This window comes from Myxine glutinosa, chromosome 8 (genome assembly GCF_964187855.1).
Source record: "Myxine glutinosa chromosome 8, kmMyxGlut1.1, whole genome shotgun sequence".
In the NCBI taxonomy this organism is placed as follows: Eukaryota; Metazoa; Chordata; class Myxini; order Myxiniformes; family Myxinidae; genus Myxine; species Myxine glutinosa.
The window spans coordinates 52962552-52976255 of NC_136268.1; positions in this window are offsets into that span (position 1 = coordinate 52962552).

Below are 13704 nucleotides of genomic sequence, written 5' to 3' on the forward strand. Positions count from 1 at the left end.
CCTTTTGTATTTTTTTCCTTTGGTGTGTCAGGAAAGAAGACTTTAAGTTTTTATGATGGCACACCGAAGACGAAGCAGGAAGACGCAGCCAAGCCAGCGGCCCAGCAGCCAAGCACAAGACATCATGGATTTTTGAAATGTGATTGTGCATTTATTGATGACTGTGCATTTTTATGATTGTGCATTTATGGTGTCATGATTTAGGTGCGTATTGGTGTATGGTGTATTGGTGCAGTGCATTCTGTGTTTCTCTTCCAAATCTTCTTTCCCACAAAAGAACAGGTCCTGGGTTGTAGTGTTGTAAATAAGTAGATTAGTCTTGTAAATAACATTCTCCCCACCGGCTTCATGTTTAGTTTGCGAATTCTTTCCGTAATTCGGTTAATTGTGGGCGTGAGTCTGATAGTTAGTACACAACGCTGTAGGTGGGACATATCTAGTGTTTAAAACTGTCACACACAGGGTGTTAGGTTAAATGTAGAGGGAAACCACACCTACGTGTCACACTAAGTTAAAAAGTAGTCCTGACCCTTGCATCAGAACCGGTCGTACTCACTTGTGTGGGTTCGGCTCGGGGACGAGCCTGGCGAAGGAGGGGTGCAGTGTTGCAGTTCTGAGAGTGTACATATTGATCGTTAAAGGTTTGCTCCCATAGTTAGTCCACAAGCAACACGTAGGCCACCTTAGAACATTAGTTATGTCATTGTGTGTGTGTCAGGATAAGGCCATTTCCATTAGTGATACCTGCGTTGTGTAAAAGAAATAAGCTTAGGTACCGTTCATTTTGCGGCCACCCTCCAAATCGACCTCGTTGAGCAGCATCCATCCCGCGTCCTGATTCGGCTAAATCCACCTTGTTTGCCAGCAGCGTTCGCTGCTCTTGGGTTTTTGCTCAAACTAGTCGGGTGGCCACGAGGTAGGCCTGGAAAGGGGGCGGAGCGCGAGGTCGGGGTGTGGCCGCGTCAAGCAGCACGTCAAAGGCGGAGACGGTGAGAGCCAACAACCAACCAGGGCTCGGGTGACATGGCGTGAGGGGCGTGGTAAGGGCGCGGCTGGCAAGTTCCAGAGGGTTCGCTGGGCGGCGCTATATAAGCGCATGGACAAAGCCGTCGAAAGGACTGATGAGAGAGGGGCTTTGTATGAGGACTGACCTGGAGGACTGAAGCCAAGCATTGGTCTTGAGAGGACTCGTGAGGAAAGGGCGTGTATAAAGAACTGCAAGGGATCGCGCTCTGCGTAAAGGACTCGTTGGGAGAGGCGCTTTGCAGTGAACTGTATTTGGAGCGAATATAAAGCCCGGTTCATTTATTGCGTACGCGGCTGAGCCGCGAAGTAACCGCCAGCCAGCCTACCCTTTTGCTGTGCAGTTAACCTCGTAATTGTCCGCTCCACGTCGACGACCCGTGGGGAGCTTCCGCCGCCCTGACCATCTGTTTCGCGGTACGAGTCGGGGACCGGAGCGGACTGCATGGACGCCATCATCCCTGGACCATCGCCCTGACCATCTACATCCCCGTGTGAGTGTGTCTGAGAGTGAAACGGGCCCGTGTCCTGGGATAAGTTTAGACTGTGTAAGCTTCACTGTGTGTTCTTCTTCTCCTTCCTGTACAAATTGTAAATAAACCAATCTGTTCTTCCTGTCTTTCCTGATTCGACCGTATCAGTGTTTTCCTCCATTGGGTAAGCGTGGCACAATTCGGAACCGCTCAGATCGGGTTTAGTTCTTGTTAACGGCTCGGATCACGGCTCGCTATCGCTCGGCGTTTCCACTTATAACCAGGATTCGGGCGGGGTTATTTCCTTGCTTCCTGGGAGGCATTGGTAATTTGGTAATAGGAATTCGGCCTACCACCCTATTCAACGCTGTCCGGAAGGAACACGTCATAGCCCCGGATCGCGTCGGCTCGTAAAATACCAGGGGACTAATCCTTCCTTGGTAAGGGGAAAGGCCGACGTTGAGATCCGCAACAATATATATATATACCGTATATATATATATATATATATATATATATATATATATATATATATATATATATATATATATATACACAGTGCATTCAGAAAGTATTCAGACCCCTTCCTTTTTTCACATTTTGTTATGTTGCAGTTGCAGCCTTATGCTGAAATCGTTTAAATTCATTTTTCCCCTCATCAATCGACACTAAATACCCCAATTACCCCATAATGACAAAGAGAAACAGGATTTTAGAAAGTTTTGCAAATTTATTAAAAAGAAAAAACTGAAATATGACATTGGCATAAGTATTCATAGCCTTTGCTATGACACTTGACATTTAGCTCAAGTGCCTCCCATTTGTCTTGATCATCTTTGAGATGTTTCCACACCTTGATTGGAGTCCACCTGTGGTAAATTCAATTGATTGGATATGATTTGGAAAGGCACACACCCGTCTATATAAGGTCTCACAGCTGACGATGCATATCAGTGCAAAAACCAAGCCATGAGATCAAAGGACCTGCCTGCAGAGGTCAGAGACAGGATTGTGTCGAGGCACGGACTTGGAGAAGCCTACAAAAAAAAAAATCTGCTGCATTGAAGGTTCCCAAGAGCACAGTCGCCTCCATATTTGTTAAATGGAAGAAGTTTGGAACAAGCAGGACTCTTCCTAGAACTGGCCGCCCGGCCAAACTGAGCAATCGGGGGAGAAGGGCCTTTGTAAGAGAGGTGACCAACAACCCGATGGTCACTCTGGCTGAGCTCCAGAGATCCAGTGTGGAGATGGGAGAAACTTCCTGAAGGACAACCATCACTGCAACACTCCACCGATCTGGCTCCACAATAGAAGCAGCCTCTTTCTATTGGTAGACTCGTGCACTTTGACATCAACAGTGGCAAGAGCTACCTGTAGGTCCCGTGATGACATTCTGGCGTTCTTAGAGACTTCTTTCAGCATCTTGCGGTCTGCTCTCAGGCTGAACATGCTGGGGCAGCCTGGCCTGAACAAGTTGGTAGTTGTTTGGAATCTTCTCCACTTGTAGATGATCTTCCGGACAGTCGAATGATTGATTTCAAATTGTTTGGAGATCTTTTTAAATCCCTTCCCAGACTCGTAGGCATCTATAACCTTCTTTCTGAAGGCCTCAGAGAGCTCTTTTGATCTAGGCATGGTGACGCCGCACACTTCAACAACAAAGAGCAATCCAAACTAAATGTCTGAGGTTTAAATAAGACAGGTTCCTCCAAGATCCTCTCTATCGATGTTCCAATCATTTGCACCTGAGCTGGTGCACCTCATTCTAATTTTAGGTATTTGTAGTGATAAATGTAGGGGTGTACTTACTTTTTCCATGTGCAAAATTTGCATTTATGTTTATTTAAATTGTACAATGGACTACAAAATGTAAATGTTTCATGATATTTGTTATATTATATCACCTTTATCTGTCAATATTGTTGAAATGAAGATCAAATAGCTGTATGTTGAAATATGTTGAAAAAGTCAAAACTTTACATGGGGTGTACGTACTTTTTCACGTGACTGTATATAATTATATATATTGTCATGTCTATATGTATGTAATATTATATATATATAATTATATGTAATATTATATATATATATAAATATATATATTGTCATGTCACCAGCGATTAACACCGCAGGATGACGGATAGTCGGTCGGTGTTACTCTAAGACGGACAAGCTGAAATTTGGCGGTACTTTTTGGCATGCGTGGGATGGAACCAAAGTGCTTACCTGCACGGACGAAAGCCACACGGGTTTCATCCTCAGACCCAACACCATGCAAACAAGACACAACAAAGAAAATGCACAGTAAGTAATTTAATGAAGTAAATCAAAGAACCAAAGACTTTATTCAAGATGATACAAAGGACTTGAAAAAGTAAGGGGAAAAAAATATTCAACCCAGATGGGATTATGAATCCACAATCCCCAGCTCGGGAGTCTGATGCTTTATCCATTAGGCCATTGAGCCAGCATGTCAGAATATATATTTTTTAAATGGGTGTGTATATATGCATATTTATATATACAACTAGCAAAAGTACCCGCGTTGCCGGGTAACAATGAGTCGCTTCCTGACGGGAATATGATATACACAATCTGGGTTCTTCATCGCGAGGGAATTTAAAAAAAACAGATATCAACTATACTGGAGCAGTGACGTATCGAAAAAAAATGACGCTCAGGGCGAGATGTCAAATTGCAGCCCTCATAAGGTCCCATAAGTTCCCGGTGTGTACCCTGGTTTAAAATAGGTTCACCGTATCCCTGCGTGTCGTAAGAGGTGACGAAGAGGGTTGGCGTCAGGAAGGGCATCCGGCCATAAAAAACATTGCCTCAAAAAAAAAAAGAGAACCATGACAATTACAACTACATATGGGCAGGGTACAGCCCGAAGTGGAGATCGGTTTCTGAGGTTTGGGACATGGAATGTAGGGACAATGACAGGGAGATCAGGAGAAGTGGTGGAAGTATTGGTTAGAAGAAGAGTGGACATATGTTGTGTGCAAGAGACGAGATGGAAGGGAAGTGGTGTGAGAATGGTGAAGGGTAGGCAGGGACAGAAATACAAGTTTGTGTGGCAAGGGTGCCCGGAGGGCGTGAATGGTGTGGGTGTCCTGTTTTCTGAGGAGTTTGTAGACAGTGTGGTGAGTGTGACTAGAGTGAGTGATAGGTTGATGATGGTGAAAATGATGATTGGAAAGCTCTTGGTGAACGTCATCTCGGGATATGCTCCGCATGTTGGTCGGAGCGATGAAGAGAAGGACAAGTTCTGGTGTGCGATAGAGAAGCTGATGGAAAACGTGAAAGATGAGGAAGTTGTTGTGGTAGGAGGAGACCTAAATGGACATGTGGGAAGGAGTATGGACGGTTTTGAGGGAGTTCATGGGGTCTACGGATATGGTGTGAGAAATGGAGAAGGTGAAAGGATTTTGGAGTTTGCTGACGGAGCTGATTTGTTGATTTGTAATACTCAGTTCCTGAAAGAGGATAATAAGCTTGTTACATACACGTCAGGTGGGTTGACGACAACCGTTGACTACCTGATGGTGCGTAGGCGAGATAGGGGGCACCTCCGGGACACAAAGGTGATCCCGGGGGAGGAGGCTGTTTCACAACACCACTTGGTTGTCTGTGATATAAGGGTGAAAGGTGCGAGGAGAGCTCGGCGGGTGAAGTACAAACCGAGAATGAAGGTGTGGAGGTTGAAAGAGGTGACAGTAAGGGAGGCATTAAAAGAGAGGCTGAGTAGGGTAGAGGATGATGTGGTTGAGCTTGAAAGTGGTTGGATGTCAATGAAAGATAGTCTGTTGGGAGCCGTTGGTGAGGTATGTGGATGGACAAAAGGACCACCGAGGCACTTGGAAACATGGTGGTGGGATGACGAAGTTGGAAAGAGGATTGATGAGAAGAGGAAGAGGTTCAAGGAGTGGCAGAAGGCAAAGGGTACGGGAGCAGAAAAAGCAGAGCATGAAAGTTATAAGGCAGCCAAGAAGGCTGCAAAGAAAGAGGTAGCAAAGGCGCCAGAGGAATGTAGGAAAATGTTCGGAGAACGCTTGGATTCGGAAGAGGGTCAGAGAGCGGTATTCAGGATTGCAAAGCAGATAGCGAAAGAGAGGTGTGATGTGATGGGGATGAGTTGCTTGAAGGATGAAGTGGGACAAATCGTTGTGGACCCAGATGGAATTAAAGGAAGATGGAAAAGATATATGGAAATGCTGTTGAATACAGAGAATGAATGGGATGGCAACATAGAGAGTAACCCAGTTTTAGGACCGGCAGAGAAGATAACTGAGAAGGAAGTTGAGGAAGCGATAAAAGCAATGAAGAGTAGAAAAGCGGGAGGGCCGACGGGAGTTGTGGGAGATATGTTGAAGGCAGCGGGAAATTGGGGTGTGAAGAGAATGACAGAGATCTGCAATCTGGTGGTGAAAGAAGGCCGCATTCCAGTGGATTGGGAACTGAGTACCCTTGTCCCTCTATACAAGGGGAAAGGTGACCCTCTGGAGTGTGGCTCGTACCGAGCGATAAAGTTATTGGAGCATGGAATGAAGGTATTGGAAAGGGTGTTGGAGAAGAGGATAAGGGAGAAGGTGAAGATCGACGAAATGCAGTTTGGATTTATGCCAGGAAGAGGAAGGACAGACGCTCTCTTTATTGTGAGGCAGTTGCAGGAGAAGTACATGGAGAAGAGGAAGAAGTTGTTTCTTGGGTTTGTTGATCTGGAGAAAGCATTCGATAGCGTTCCACGCGAAGTATTGACATGGGCATTGAGGAAGTTAGGAGTGGAGGAATGGTTGATCAGAGTAGTGATGGAAATGTACAAAAGAGCGTGCACAGCTGTAAGGACGAAGGACGGGAACAGTGGTGAGTTTGAGGTGAAGGTGGGAGTGCATCAGGGGTCGGTACTAAGTCCACTACTATTTGTAGCTGTGTTGGAGGTGCTGGCTCAGAACGTGAAGGAGGGTTTACCGTGGGAGTTGTTGTATGCAGATGATCTGGTGTTGATTGCGGAAAGTATGGATGGATTGAAGGAAAAGATGAACAAGTGGAAGGAATGTATGGAGACAAAAAGTCTGAAGGTGAATATTGGAAAGACGAAGGTGATGGCAAGTGGTAAAGCATGTGGTGAGGTGGAAAGAACTGGGAAGTGGCCCTGTGCTGTGTGCAGGAAGGATGTCGGAGTGAACTCCATTCAATGTACAATGTGCGCTGAGTGGGTTCATAAAAAATGTAGTGGTCTGAGAGGGTCATTAACCAGTGTGGCAGCTACATTCAAATGTAAGGTGTGCACAGAGGGAGCTGCAGATGGAGGAAATGTTGAGTTTGATCTTGGAGACTGCGTGAAGCTGGAAGGTGTGAAAACATTTTGTTACCTAGGAGCCATGCTGAATGGAGAAGGCGAATCAGACTCGGCAACGGTTGCTGGAGTGAGATGTGCATGGAAGACGTTTCTGGAACTGAGTGGCGTACTGATGAGGAGGGGAGTGTCGTTGAAGCTGAAGGGAAAGGTGTATGCTGCATGTGTGAGAAGTGTTATGATTTATGGGAGCGAGACATGGGTAATGAACGTAGAGCAGCAACGAAGGCTGGAAAGGGTGGAAATGCGAATGGTTCGGTGGATGTGCGGAGTATCGTTGAGAGAGAGGAAGACAAATGATGAATTGCGAAAGATGATGGGAATAGAGCCTGTGATTGATGCTGTGAAGAGGAACAGGTTGAGATGGTTTGGTCATGTGTTGAGGAAGGATGAAAGTGACTGGTTGAGAAGAGTGATGGAAATGTATGTAGAAAGAAGTAGAGGACGGGGAAGACCGAGAAAGACTTGGCTAAAGATGGTGGAAGAAGAAATGCGGGCAAGGGGGTTAACAAGGAGAGATGCAGAAAATAGGGCAAAATGGAGAAGATTGTAATGGGGACCGCAAGGTTAACCCCCGCTCTAGCAGGGAAAATGGCCTTAAAATGCATGTTGTTGTTGTTGTTGTTGTTGTATAACTTCCATAATCTTTGAATGGTGTGTGTGTGTGTGTGTATTTGTGTGTCTCAGTGTGTGTGGCGTGTGTTTGTGTGTCCCCGTGTGTGTGTAGGTGTGTTTGTGTTTGTGTCCCCGGGTGTGTGTGTTTTTTTTTTTTAGATCTAAAGCTCAAAGTTCAAGATTGCATAAAATCATAAATTTTCATTGTTTTTGTTTTTTGGAACTATTTTCGTTATTTTGAGCAAACGGAAGAAGAAGATGTCTGAATACAAACGGATGTGGATCGGCTTTGCATTTTCAGATGCTTCCTGGTTTAGCAGTTGCAACTGGAACTACCCCCCCCCCCCCCACCCCCCACTCCCCCCACTCCACCCCTTTGTTTCATTTCAACACACGGTTAAAAACCACAATGCAATAAGCTCCATAAACTCTTAATCCGAAACCAATCTTCAAAATTCCAACTTCAGAATTGACTCTAACACTAACAGTTACAGCAGTCCCAACTAAAAGTTCTTTGCTAAAAACTAAACTAAAAAGTTCTTTCAACTTCAACAACAACAAAAAAGTTCAACCAAAATTTCTTTGTTTCTTTATAAGTGTTCTTTGCTAAAAACGTTTTAATCAAAATCGTGTCTCCGAGCAGTTCCCATGGAAGTAAGAATTAAGTTAAAAACGATTATTAAGTTAAATTAAAAAAAACTAACCACAGAATAAGAATCATAGCCTCGCTAAAATAAATGCACATATACTTAGGTATAAAATCACAAGATATGGTACATTTTGTCAGATTTCACTCCAGATTTGGAGATTATTTAGTTTACAACATCCAATCCTTATATCCGAATCCATATTTTGATGATATGGTTCAATTATGTAATGATAATTATCGATTGTGTTTCCAAGGAAAGGTACGTTTGAGTCGGCCGAAACAAAATGGCGGCTTAAGAAGCCAGTGAGGTGCAGTGCCACATTGGTAGGCCAACACACCGGGGTTAAAAAAAAAAACTCAACTGGACTATGTCCAGCTGAGTTTTTGTCAACACCCAGTGACCGTCGTCCATCGTCTGTAAACAATTCGACGTCTATGCTCTAAAGGTCACAAATATTGATTAAATTTGATGAAACTTGTTATGCAGCATCTTTAAGACATAAACTAGTTTGGGATTGCATTTGGGCGTTGCACGCCCAAAAATTGGCGCTGCACGCCCAAAAATGGGCGCGGCAGGGCGGCCATATTGAAAAGCAATGTTTGTCATATCTTTTTAGCACATATAAACTATATAGTTTGTGGTTCTATTATGCATATTATTACCATATTGATATAGACCAATTGAGTTCAGGTTCCCTGGAACCTCTCTAGTTTTTCTTATGAGCACCCTGTTAATCATCTTCAAAAAGGGTGTTAGAACACACCGAAACATCCAGTTTTCATCCTTGCAATCTGGTGGAGTTCCAGATGCATGCAGGCAAAGTTTGGGGCTGCTAAGTTTCATGGTTTTGGAGTCATGGAGGAGACAGACAGACAGACGGGGACGGATGGACACTGCCTTTTATTATAGATATACCTGTAGGAGCTGAGAAACGAATTTTCACTCCTCATGTAAAAGCTGCATACAGAGAAACGATCCCTTATATAAAGGGAGGGGTGCTTTGTGCCTACCTTTGATACGTATTTATTTATTTATTTTAATGTAAAATCTGCCCGTCCTATTTTTAAGGTGCTTTTGGGTGCTGTGTCCTCGATGACGACATGCATCCTTGTTTTAATATATATTGGGGGATTAGGGAAAGGATTATGCAAATGTGTGTGTGTGTGTGTGTGTGTGTGTGTTTGTGTGTACACACGTACAGATGCAATCAGTGTGACTCTTGCTTGGTATGCAAAACTTACATGGCTTCGCAAAAGCAATTCGTTTCCTTTGAGAATTTGTACACGGTAATCTGTGGTTAATCCAGCAGCTGTTTCCACATAATTGTTCAACACAACACGGCGGTATGCAACTATTGAGGATGTCTTTTCACGGTGGTTGATCCCCCACACCCCCAACACAAGAAAGGGGGCCAAATCTTCCCCACTCTTCCCTGCTGCCTGGAGTCGGCAGGGCAGTGTTGCTCATGTCAGAGCACCGATTGGTCCCCATAGGCCGACCCTCTCATCTTCTACACGAACCCTTCACACACAAACACTCAGGTTATCACACGTCACACTCACACACGCATCACCTATGCAAAACAACATTTTTTTTCCTCTTTGGGGAGTGGCCTTCCTCTGGCCCTCCTCCCCTTTCTACTCCTTCTAGCTAGAGACATACAAACTAACTTGCTATCTCTACCTGGGGCCCATATCACCACAATAGACACCTGCCCAACATGTAAAACTCGCATCACGAGCTCTCGGGCCACAAGGGGTTTCGTCCGCTGCCCACGGTGCAGCAAATATGGTTCTGAAGGAGCTCGGGCTCCCACGTCGATCGGAAGAATGGACGCGACAAAAAGCTGGAATTCGTCCGAGTTGCTTTATTCAAACAAAACACTCAGGTACTCTGAAAAGCCCGTTTATCGGGCAGCAATATATATACACACATTATCCCGGAGCGTTTGCCCAGGAAAGGCGAGAGGGGGCATGCCCGGGCGTCCCGACCGAGGCCTGGCAAGTTGAGCGCGGGCCTGCCCGGGCGTCCTGGACGAGCCCGGCATGGTGATCGCTCCGCGTCCTTGATAGGTGCAAGGCGATAGTGAAAACCCAGCGGTAGCCGCTACACACGTCCCCCCAGAATCGACTTGCACCGGCAGGGTCAATTTGAGGGGGGTCCTGATGACCCGGCCGAAGCGACCCCTGGCGGGTCGTGGGGGGGGGGGGGGTCCGGTGTGGTGGTGGGCGGTTGAGTGGGGGGCACTGTGGACGGGGGGCGGCCTCGCCGCGGCGGAAGGGCCACCCGTGGTGGTTGGTCGACGTCGCCGGCTTGAGGCGGTCCACCGCAATCCGGTCCGACCTGCCGCCGATGTCGATGACGAACGACTTGTCGTCCCGTCGCAGGACCCGGAAGGGCCCGTCGTACGGCGGCCGGAGTGGCCCCCGATGTGCGTCGTGACACACAAAAACATACTCCGCTGTGCGAAGTGCTGGGGGGACGTAGGACTGGGGGTCACCGTGGTGGGATGTTGGCACGGGGGCAAACCGTCGGGCGGCCTCCTGGAGGTCCGAGCGCTGGTGAGCTGCGGACCAGGGACTGGTAGCGTCGGGCACGAATTCGCCCGGGACGCGTAGCGCCTGGCCGTAGACAAGCTCGGCGGTGGATGCCTGGAGGTCCTCCTTGGGGGCCGTGCGGAGGCCCAAAAGGACCCACGGCAGCCGGTCGGCCCAACCGCCGTCTTGAAGGCCGGCCATGAGCGCGGCCTTCATGGAGTGGTGGAATCGCTCGCACAACCCGTTTGCTTGGGGGTGGTAGGCCGTAGTACGGTGGAGCTTGACCCCCAGGTTGCGGGTGACCGCGCCCCACAGCTCGGAGGTGAACTGTGGTCCGCGGTCTGACGAGATGTCCGTCGGTGCGCCGAAGCGGGCGACCCAGGTGGCGATGAAAGCCTGCGCCACGTCGGCGGTGGTGGTGGAGACGAGGGGAACGGCCTCTGGCCACCTGGTGGTCCTGTCCACCATGGTGAGCAGGTGTGTGAACCCCCGTGATGGGGGGAGGGGGCCCACCAGATCCACGTTGACGTGGTCGAAACGTCGTTCGGGCACGGTGAAAGGTGCCAGCGGGGCCTGGGTGTGTCGGTGGACCTTGGCCCGTTGGCAGGCTGTGCAGGTGCTGGTCCAATCGCGGACATCCCGACGAAGGCCGTGCCAGACGAATCGCGCCGACACCAGCTTCTGGGAAGCTTTCCGGCCCGGGTGGGAAAGGCCGTGGAGGGAGGCGAAGATGCGGCATTGCCAGGTGACGGGCACGATGGGGCGAGGCTGGCCTTGGGAGACGTCGCAGAGCAGGACAGTGTCCGCGAAGGGGATGTCGGCCAGGCGGAGGCCCGTGTCCGCCGCCCGGAGGGCTTGCACCGTGGTGTCGGTGGTTTGGTCCGCCGCCATAAGCGCGAAGTCCACGCCCAGGTGGACCGCGTTCGCGCTGGCCCGGGAAAGACAGTCGGCCACGGCGTTGTTTTTGCTGGCGACGTGCCGGATGTCCGTGGTAAACTCCGACACGGCGGAGAGGTGGCGCTGTTGGCGGGCCGACCACGGCTCCGTGACCTTGGCCATTGCGTAAACCATCGGCTTGTGGTTGACGAACGCCGTGAAAGCTCGGCCCTCCAGGAGGTGGCGGAAATGGCGGACGGCCAGGTGTAGACCGAGGAGCTCACGGTCAAACGTGCTGTATTTGAGCTCGTTCGGCCAGAGCTGCCGGCTGAAAAAAGCGAGTGGCTGCCAAACCCCGTTCACCCATTGCTCATGTACGGCGCCCACTGCATCGTCGGAGGCATCCGTGGTGAGGGCGATGGGAGCGTTGAGCACCGGGTGAGCGAGCAGTGTTGCGTCGGCGAGGGCCCGCTTTGAGCTTTGGAAGGCCGCGTCCATTGCTGCGGACGAGGCGATGTCGTGCTTGGCCGGCTTGCGCCGGAGGGCTTCGTAGAGGGGCCGCATGAGTTGAGCAGCGCGGGGCACGAAGCGGTGATAAAAATTCACCATTCCCAGGAATTCCTGCAGGGCCTTTATGGTGCGGGGACGCGGGAACGTGGTGATGGCCTCGACCTTGGTTGGCAGCGGCATGGCCCCGTTCTTGGTGATGTGGTGGCCCAAAAAATCAACGGCCGTCCTGCCGAAGTGGCATTTGGCCGGGTTGACGATGAGGCCGTGCTTGCTGAGGCGCCCGAACAGTGTTCGGAGTTGGAGAAGGTGCTCGGCCCGGGACGTGCTGGCGACGAGGATGTCGTCCAGGTAAACGAAAAGGAACGGCAGGTCACGCAGCACGCCGTCCATCAAGCGCTGGAACGCCTGAGCCGCGTTCTTGAGACCAAACGGCATCCGTAAGAATTTGAATAAGCCGAACGGCATGATGACTGCCGTTTTAGGGACGTCGGCCGCCCTGACAGGTACCTGGTGATATCCCCGTATGAGATCAATTTTCGAAAAAATGACCCGTCCCGCCAGACGGGTGGAGAAGTCTTGGATGTGCGGGATCGGATACCTGTCGGGGGTGGTAGCGTCGTTAAGGCGGCGGTAGTCGCCACATGGGCGCCAGCCGCCCCCTGGCTTTGGGACGATGTGTAGTGGCGAGGCCCACGCGCTATCGGAGCACCGCACGATGCCGAGGTGTTCTAAAGCTTCAAACTCGGCTTTGGCCACGGCGAGTTTGGCTGGGTCGAGGCGGCGGCCTCTGGCGTAGACCGGCGGGCCCGTGGTTGGTATGTGGTGCTCGATCCCATGCCGTACTGCGACGGCCGAAAACATCGGCCGCGTGAGGGCCGGGAACTCCGTGAGCAGGCGAGCAAACTCGTTCGCCGCCAGGAGGGCGCATGCCAGCTCGGTCGGCGCGGAGCTGCTCAATGTGCATACCAGGGAGCTGAAGGTTTCGGCGTTGATTAAACGACGCCGTTGGACGTCCACCAGCAGTCCGTGTGCGCAGAGGAAGTCGGCGCCTAGCAGAGCCATGGGCACGTTTGCGGTTACAAACGTCCAAGCAAAGCGTTGGCTGCCGAAGCAGAGGGTGACGTTGCGCGGGCCGAAGGTGCGGATGGCCGATCCGTTGGCTGCAACCAAGGAGGGGCCGCAAACCGCGGACTGCCTGTCCTGGTCAGAGGCGGGTATGACGCTCAGTTGGGCGCCGGTGTCGCACAGGAAGCGCCGTCCGGACGCTTTATCCGTGATGAACAGTAAGTTGCCCGTGTGGCCGGCGCTCATGGCTGGTAATGAACGCCGGCCCGGCCGTTTCCCCGGCCTGCCGAAGGTGCACGGGGGTCGGCATGTCCGGGCCTTCTGTCCGAACCTGGCATGATAGTAACACCACGCTTGTTCAGGTGGAGGCCCCGGTCGTCGTGCTGGAGGTGGTCGGCTCGGTGTAGCGGCCGCCAATTGCGTCGGCAGTTCGGTCGTCGACCGTGCCGGGTGCTCGGGCGCCATGGGTGTTGCGTCGGACGGCGGTGGGCCCCAGGTCGCTGCTGCGATGCGCTGGCCTGCGGCGGAGATCTTGTCGGCTTCCCTGGCAAGGGCACGGGGATCCGTGATCGTCGTGCTTGCCAGGGCGAGGCGTACCG